Here is an 8706-nt window from a genome sequence, read left to right on the forward strand (position 1 = left end):
GAGATATGATTTTTTGAAAGAGTGGTTTTTGCGAAAATCGACGAAAATTTCCATTTTTCGGACCACCCTAACACGGCGTAGGTCACCCTAATGGCCAAACAAAAAATACGGGTCTAATTATTTCGGTCAAGGATTCCCCAGAAAAATGTTGCTTCTGGATATGACCATTTTGGCGCAGACTGAAATATGTAGCAACAAAGCTTAAACAAAATCAAAGATCCATAAGCAGACTTGGCCGAATGGCTAAGCTGTCAACATCGTAAGCGGCAGATCATGAGTTCGATTCCCATTTGCTACAACCTTCCATCGTCTGGAAATATTTGAGAAAAAACGATTTGCGATGCCAACATTTTTTCAAGTCACCGAAAAATAAATTTAATTTCATTGATATATTTTTTATATCACACTTAGTGCAAAGTGTTTTTATCTCTTAAAATTTGATAAATTATTTCCAATGATTTTTTTTATGATTTATTCTTCATGTGACAGCTTGAAATGCACAGTAAATCACAGCCAACAGCCAGTCAGTGCCACGATGTCTAACCGGTCAACGGGTCCATCCACATGGACTCGTCCCTCACCGGCGATGGAAAAAGGCTGGGAAAAGTATCGCGCGATGAAAAACTGCACCTCGAAATGCGCATTGAATTAGTAATGTGACGAACCTGTGACGAAGATGCCCCGGCGGAGAAATGCAACTTTTCCCCCCCCGCTGGGCATTCAACTCAACTTTCCAGAGACCAATGGGTTCGAACTCTGGAAGACAACTCGGCGACACATTTCGTGATGATGCCTTCTAGGGAGGCATCTCCGCAGCCGGAGTAGATTCCCATTTTGGATGGCCGCGCGAAAGATGTGCCCTGCGTGTTAAACAATTCCGACGGACTCAAAACGGAGATGGCTGAATATCATGTGTGATCGATTGGTTTCTTTAATTTTGTTACAGCATACTGAAAAGTAAAATTTGAAGCATTAAAATACTGTACTTTAAAAAATACCTTGAAATTCTGAGAAACCGTGGTCGTTAAAAGTTTTTTGATAGAGTTGATATTCGAATTGAAGTAAGAGTCATCGGAGTCGCTTCATAACTTCGCATCAGTCTTTAAACAATATGGATACTAGATCCACCAATAAAATCAAACTCATATTTCCCATAACGATCGCTGACTTCAATTGTCTACAATGTCACCATGTGCAAACCCGCTTTTCACATTGTCAACCGGTATTGTCCACGAGACTCGCGCATCCATCAAGCGCATCCCAGTCCCGTCGTGACCCGTACGTCGAGGTATCGACTCCCATCAAGTCTAGGCAGAGCGAGATCTGGCCGACATCTCCGGCAGCCCCGTCCAGACTAGTATTGCCCCCCCACTAATTCCAAATTCAGCGATCGTATCGCGCAAGGGAAAAGCTTCTTCGTTCCAATTTAAGGCAAACTCTCCCACGGTGCTTCCTGCACGTCTGGGACGACGACGGTGTTTTGCTTGGTTTTTCCTATTGAAACTTCAACAAACGTTGCGAATCGTATCACGAAGAAAGTTTCGACGGCTCCTCCGAGAAAATGCCGCAAATAGTTCGCAACTTGAACACTGCCACTTGGGAAAAGCGAAGAAAAGCTGTGAAGGAGTCAGTGGTTGTCAAAAGCTAAGTATAGACTGAAGATTAGTTTAAATTAAATCATCCAATAGAGAACCTTAATCAGACAAAAATAAAAAAAAAATGGTAAAAAAAGCTGATTGAAGACCACTGAGGAACTCCTCTAGCTCCAATGGATGGGTAGGTGGCCACTGACTGTAAGACAAGCTTTCCCCCATGGAGGAGGTCGGCCCCCGAGAAGATCTCCGCTGGATGAGGGTGCGTGCTTGCAATGGATCGAGGAAGAGATGACTTATACCGTTACCGCACTGCCAGCTGGATGCTGGTTCTTGGAGGTCTGATGAGGATCTTGGTGGGATGAATTTTGCTTGCCTGCGTAGAAGCTGATAAAACTGCGAAGCTAGTGGTGTGGGGGAAACTTTTCTCACACATCCAGTAAAATAAGCGCATTAAATTAAAAACGAACAGAAAATACGCACCGAAGTCAGATCTAATGTGATTTACTGCAGGCGGTTTGATTCTGTCTGATGATGCAGGTTGATCATATGCGATGAATCCGTTCCTTTTTTTCAATAAAGAGATTATGAAGATTGATGATTGCTTAGTCAAAATTTTTGTTTTGTCTGAAACTTCACTTAAAAAAAAAAACAATTTTGGGACACTCTTGCGGCTCTTGAAAATTAAAAAAGAATACATTCAAACTTATGAAATATAATAAAAAGAACCAAAAGAATAATTGTTTCAAATAGTTTGTTTTATTTAAAGTCAACAAAACTTTTGAGCTTGAATTCAAAGTCACATGCTTTTCGTACTTCAATTTGGCGGTCTGATAATAAATTTAGGGTATGGAATAAAATAAGTTCATTTGAATTTTTGTGAATTTCAAGAAATTTTATGTAATCAAAAACTTAAAACATTGTTATAACGCCTTAGTCTAAAATATGTATCAAGAAACAAGTCTTGTAAATCATTCAACATTGGCACATTTTATAACTTGTTTTTAAGAAAACGATTATAGCATATAGCAAACTTAAAATTTGAAGTACGTTTTTCAGATGAACAAAAATATTTGTTATATCCCTTTTGAAATGATTATAGTTTTTTTATATTTTTTAATTATTTTTTTTGCAAATTTACCATTTTTATTAAAAGTTGCAGCAAAAGTTTCAACAATTTTAAAATAATGTAATTTTGGAAAAAATAGAGAAATTTATTTTTCTCAATTTCTATTTTATAACATGCTCGATTTCAGAAATTGTTTGTTTAATTTCAAAAGTCAAAAATAAAAATCGTTCAGAATTTTCACACTTATTAAAAAAAAAGTAATAATACAAACACAGACACCAGACCAAAAAAAAATTACCAAAAATTTGCCCATTAATTAACATGTAACTTGAAAACGGTCAATTACATCGAAAACAATGTAGAACACTTATCGTATTCCAATTGAGCAGGGGTGCCCAACCTTTTGGCCCTGCGGGCCAGATCTGATTTTTCTAAAGCAGAGGTGGGCCAGAACTAATGTTGGTGAAAGTAAAAAACAAGTAAACATTTTTTTTCATAAAATTTATTTTAATAGGTTAATTCAAGTAAACAAGATTAGATAAAAGATTACTTTTAATTATGTGTTTATTTGATTTACTTTTATTTTGTTTTAGACAAAATTGTATTGTTATTGTTTTAGTCGATTGAAATTGAATTACCTGACATCATTAACTAAAAAAAAAATAAAAAAAATCGTCGTTGCAAGTTTTTATTCAAGTTTGAAAAATCAACGAGACAAGATAAAATTTATTGAAACGAAATTTGGATTCTAATCTTCTCTACGAAAAACCAATCTTTGCGTTGTTGTGCACCTTTATTCAAATATTTTACAAAACATTTCAAAATTATTTTAAAGAAATTTAAAAAAAGTGTAAACTAATATATATCTGATTCGTCATTCTTCAAATTTCTTAGAATTCTTGAAGATTATGAAAAAAATGCTATCTGATTTCTTGACTTCTTTAGATTGTTTTTTATTTTTTTTTTTAATATTTGCAGCGATCTTTATTTTCATTATGATTAATTTTCCTTTTTTAAGCTTTTTCCCAGCAAAACTTTATCATTGAAAAGTTGCTCTGAAAACAATAATGATTAATCAAAATCCTCAAAAAAGAAACAATTGAATTAAAAATAAAAACAGCCAAAACTTTGAGAAATTAGAATTCAGTGTCTTTTGCATTCTTTTTGCATATTTTTCAAGTTTAGTTATTAATTCTGTTAACATCAATATTGAGATGATAAGAATTAAATTCAAACATAAAGAATGTTTAGATGTGAAATAAAATCATTTCAAAAAATACAAAGGCATAATCCTAACAAACGTTGAATTAGCAAAATTGTATGTCAAAAGCAAAAAAACAATTAAATTTTTTGTTATAATATCTGAAAATTGATCTTAAGATATTTTTTTTATTTAGACACTCAATTTATTTATTGAACATGTTATGAAGGGCCGGTCATAGAACTATTTTGAAAAGCCGTCGCGGGCCGGATAAAATGGATTCACGGGCCGGATCCGGCCCGCGGGCCGGACGTTGGGCAGGCCTGCAATTGAGGTTTGCCTTTGGAAATATTTTTGAAAATTAATTTACACAAATACTTTTAATAAAATTTGCATTTGAAAAAAAAATTTTTTTAACGAAAACTTTAATTTCTTTTTACATGTTTGTTTTGAAATGATTTAAGTAACCAAAAAGGCAGCTTTTGAGCCACAGAACGGATAAAAAATGTGTAAAGTAACGATTTGAAAAAAAAATAATAATAAAAAAATCCATATTTACCGAAATTGGTTTAAAGAATCTATCATGTTCAACCTCAGAGTTGGAGACATAAACTTCGAAAAAACGGCCGTACAAAATTTCATAACCAATTTCAAAATTTCAAAATTGCTAAAAACTCGAATTTTTGGCCCTTTAAAAAAACTCACTTGAAATTTCAGTTGTGCTTACACTTTATAAACTTGTGAAAATAACATTTTGTTTTCAAAACTTTTGTCCATACAATTTAAGGTGGCTGATCTTAAATGAAGGGTCCTTTCTTAATATTCGTACTAAAATTTATGCATTTTTTTCTTTAAAATCTATTTCCTTAATTACATACAATTACTTTTTGAACATTTGAGAACAAAAACTAGAAATATGTATAATAACCTTTGTCATATTGTGTCAGTTTTTAAAGTGTAAGCACAACTGAAATTTCAAGTGAGTTTTTTTTTAAAAGGGCCAAGAATTCGAGTTTTAGGCAATATTGAAATGTTGAAATTGATTTTACAATTTTGTAAGACCGTTTTTTTCGAAGTTTATGTCTTCAACTCTGAAGTTGAATATGATAGATTTTTAAAACCAATTTTGATAACTTTGGAATATTTTTCTAAAAAGTAAGTTTTTTTTTCAATTCGTATCTTTACACATTTTTTATCCGTTCATCTGTGTGGCTCAAAAGCTGCTTTTTTGATTCCCTTAAACATTTTAAAACAAAAATGTAAATAGCAATTAAAGTTTTTGTGAATTGAACTTTTTGTGAAAAAAAATTAATATTTTTTTCAAATGCAAATTTTATGAAAAATATTTGTCCCTTCCGCATTCAAACTTTCCACAATGAATCAAGGGGCGAAAAAATGCACGGATCAAAATATTACATACATGAAAAAAAAACTTAAAATAAATGATAATTATAACCTATAAATTAAAGATCATTTAGTTTTGAATTTTCATTAAAAACAATTTAATATTGGGACAAATTGGATAAATAATGTTCTAATGAACTCACTGCAATTTTTTTTAATTAAAAAAATAATAAAACTCACACAACTTTTGACACTGGAAATAAAATTTGCAATTGCCTGATCTCGATTATGTCATATTATTTTTGCATAGACAATTCTTTTTTGGAAAAGCAAATGCAATTTTTTGAATTTGATTAAATCTGCCGATTTTGTAAAGAATTACTTCGGCAATTGCAAATTTTTATTCAAGGTTTTGTTACCTGAAAAAGTATTGGGCACAAAAATATTTATTGACTAAAATTTACATTTTCATTGTAGATACTTTTAAAATTGGTTGAAATACCCGAACATGGGTAAATAACAAGGGAAATGCGTAATAATACCTTTCTCTGGTATCAATACCAAATTTTGGTATTCCTGGACCCTTTAAAATTTGTCTTAAAGATTATGCAAGTTCAAAATGTGGTATCATACCAATTTAAGGTATTGTTTTGATATTGAAAAATTGCAGAATTTGTGAATGGTCGAACTCCACAATTTGGTATTCTTTTGGTATTAAAGTGTTTTATCAAATTCCTCTGAAATTTAGGGAAAATTTTGATCATTTTTGACAAAATAATTATTTTGCGCCAAAATTTTGTCTCAAAGCGAATGCCTTCATTGAAAACCGGAAATTTCAAACTTGATTTTAATTTTTTTTATATATCCCCTAAAGAAATGACTTAAAATTGTGGAAATTTTTTTAAGTGGATGCCACATTTTTGTATTATTTTGGTATAGAAGTGTTTCATCAAATTCCTCTGAATCTATGGGATTTATTTTATAAATATTGACGTGAAAAATAATTCTGCGCTAAAATGACTTGAAACTCAAAACTGTTTAAGCTGATTTTCAATTTTTTTATATACCCAACAAGATTTTTTTAAAAACGTTGAAATTTCTCTAAGTCGGGATAACCAAATACTTTGAAAAACGAGTTAATCGACAGATTATTAAATTTTGGTTAATTTCAATCCAGTTCCCAGGCAGACGGTAATAACAAAATTCATGCCATTTCAATACCGTCTTATATGAGACGTCGTGGTTTTCACCTAGCCGTCATAGCATACTAAGGAAATGCGATGCTTTTGAAGGAGGAATCGTTGGTTTTGGGGACACCGGACGTCGATCCATTGCGCACCTTGGGGACAGAATGGACAACCCTGATTCCTTCTGGAATTTGTTCATTGGACCATCCCCTATACACCTGTCTTTATTCCGAGTGAATCCAAGTTGTCCCCAGACCTGTAGGAAAGTTTGAACGAAAAGCACAAAAATCCCATAGTAATTGCCATGTAAACTTTAAGCCGCTGGGGACAGGCCGATTCTCAACCAAATGGGCTGATATTTGGCATGAGAGTCCCTATGGGTATCCTCTACAAGGGGAACCTCGTTTTGCCGTAATGTGAGAACTTTTTTGTTTGGCTGAAACACCCTAATATCAACCATAAAATTAATCATCATATTTTGAATATATTGTGGAAATGAATGTTACTTGTACAGAGTTATAGGATATTTAGTTCCTTTAACAATATTTTTACGAGTACAACTATGTAAACTCTATCTATCTAAAATTGTTTATTTGCTGATCAACAAACTCGTATTGTACAACAAAAAGTAATAAAGATTAGTATATTACCTAGAATAAAAAAAAATAATCAAATAATAAAAAAAGACACACACACCCAAAGGGTATTTACTTTGTTTTCTGATTCTTAAACATTGTTATGATTTAAGAAAATAAGCTGACAATTTGTTTTTATTATAGTTCAGTAAAAAGACAATTTGAAGAAAGTTTAACCTCGGATGCCAAATGAAGAAACTGCAAACCATGGACCAATGGACATTACCCAACCTGTGGTGTTTTTTTTTTTGTTTGCTGGTTGACACGGAAAAAACATTAGAAAATTGATGTTAATTTTTATATTAATTTTTTATTTGTTTAATAAATTTATAAATAAAAATATGTAAAGAAGTTTATTGTGCAATACCTATAATATAATTTTATCAAACCCATTTTTCCGTGTTTATTCCGATGAACTCCACCAACTCTCTACCGTGCCCGATCGATACGTACCGCGATGTAACTGATCTGATTGGAATAACAATTGCGAACTTCTCTCTCCGATCCCTCACAGCAGAGGAGACTTGTTCCTTCAAGTGACGAAACCTGCCGCCGTTAACGGTTTGCGCAAAATAAATCAAAAAGTGTGTTCCTCCTTATCAAAATCGCAAAACGTGTCGCACACAGGACCCCGCACGGACGGGGAAGAACGCATCATCAACGGTGTGATGCTGCGATATGATGCGTTGAGTTGCAAGCAGGGAGCAGTACTTGCTGATGATGTGTGGGAACGGAGTCACGTTTGGAGTTTTAATGAGTCCCGGCAATTGAATGTAATTACGAGAGATGGGTAGTATCATGACTGGCCGGTAAGATCTGGATCAGTTTTTGAAAAGGTTGTACTGAGTTTGAAGATTTTTTTAACTTTTTGAAGATGCATGTAATTCTGATTATTTAAATATTTTTATTTATAACTTAAAGAAATATTGTGTCAAAAGTATCTCCAGAATTCTCTTTTGAATGTGGGGCGAGAAGAAAACCTTCCCACACGTACAGAGAACTTTTGCGTTGGCATTCCGGTCAAGCTGTTGCATTTGTTCAGGTGAAATGTTTCCTCGATAGATCGTTTCATGTCATGTCATGTCATGTCAAGGTAATGATTGTTTCACGTAGATAGATCATATTGCTATTGATATAAACGACAGTTTTGTTATCATATGTATTGAATGATGTTTTTAGTTCTTGAACATTCTGTAAATTCAAATCAGTGTCCTCAGGTCCAACCAAATCTACGCGTTATTTTAAATTCAGTTATTCTATCACGTTAAACCTCTAAATTATCTGCAGCTCTATCCGTTATCTGACCGCAATCCCCTCCGGAAAGGAAGTTCTGTTCCAAATCCAACATCCGCCCAATCCACTAACCTCGCACTTCAACTTCCCACCAGCCACAACCTAGTGTCACCTTCAACGACGACTTGAAGTACGCAACAGTTGAGTGATATTTCCATATAACTGTTTGTTCCCCGCACCAACCCACAGGGGCACGTGCATCGGCTGTGGCCCAAAACTTCCTTCCGTACTTGGAGTCCGGTAATTGTCCATTGATTCCCAATTTGAGCGAGCCGGACCGGCCGTTCCTATGCTTCATGCGATTATGCTCCAAGGTGGTGTCACAGACAAAAAGATGTTGACCGTCGATTGACATCAAGACTAGACAAACTACCGATCTACGCCA

The 8706-nt window shown here is 33.7% G+C and overlaps 1 long non-coding RNA gene across 1 annotated transcript; it reads right to left on the reverse strand.

Moving 5' to 3' along the window:
* Positions 1-411: 411 nt before the first annotated feature.
* Positions 412-1659, reverse strand: LOC120421733 (uncharacterized). Its single transcript, XR_005606014.2, has 3 exons — positions 1017-1659; positions 666-950; positions 412-597 (listed from the first exon to the last, which is right to left on the reverse strand). It is a non-coding gene; the product is annotated as an uncharacterized LOC120421733 (long non-coding RNA).
* Positions 1660-8706: the final 7047 nt, after the last annotated feature.

The sequence above is a fragment of the Culex pipiens genome, chromosome 2 (assembly GCF_016801865.2).
Source record: "Culex pipiens pallens isolate TS chromosome 2, TS_CPP_V2, whole genome shotgun sequence".
Taxonomy (NCBI): domain Eukaryota; kingdom Metazoa; phylum Arthropoda; class Insecta; order Diptera; family Culicidae; genus Culex; species Culex pipiens.